Source organism: Penaeus vannamei, chromosome 27 (assembly GCF_042767895.1).
Source record: "Penaeus vannamei isolate JL-2024 chromosome 27, ASM4276789v1, whole genome shotgun sequence".
Taxonomy (NCBI): Eukaryota; Metazoa; Arthropoda; class Malacostraca; order Decapoda; family Penaeidae; genus Penaeus; species Penaeus vannamei.
In genome coordinates, this window is record NC_091575.1 from 17,724,697 (window position 1) to 17,725,212 (window position 516).

Below are 516 nucleotides of genomic sequence, written 5' to 3' on the forward strand. Positions count from 1 at the left end.
ACCTGAAACTCTTAAGGATAGTTACGGACCGTTAAGAGTAGAGACCCTTCCAAAATCATGTAACTGACAGGCGATGTTACATCTTCAGGCGGAAGGGTGGCCAATGAATGTTGACGTTACGGACTTGCTTCAGGAAAAAAATAGTCTGAAGTCTACATGGAAAATCAATCATTTATTTACTCATTCCAAGGACTAAAGAGAGCGCCCAACGTGGGGCTCGAACCCACGACCCCGAGATTAAGAGTCTCGTGCTCTACCGACTGAGCTAGCCGGGCTTACAAGAACACTTGGAAAAAATTACATATTTATTTACACCTTTCTTTTAGGTATGGCAGTTGAACATCTTTACCACGGTACAATTGCCTGTTTAACCACTGTGAAAAGTATGTTATGCAAATACATACATGGCATTTCCACAGGCTGCATACAGTATGTGAACGGCAGTATTATACTAACCTGTTGAACGATGATGTGATAAAATACGGTGAAATTACAAAGATAGAGATAACAGAGTTC

At 41.1% G+C, this 516-nt stretch overlaps 1 non-coding gene across 1 annotated transcript; it reads right to left on the reverse strand.

Moving 5' to 3' along the window:
• Positions 1 to 202: 202 nt before the first annotated feature.
• TRNAK-CUU (transfer RNA lysine (anticodon CUU)) lies at positions 203 to 275 on the reverse strand. Its single transcript has one exon. It is a non-coding gene; the product is annotated as a tRNA-Lys (tRNA).
• Between the last annotated feature and the right edge of the window lie 241 nt (positions 276 to 516).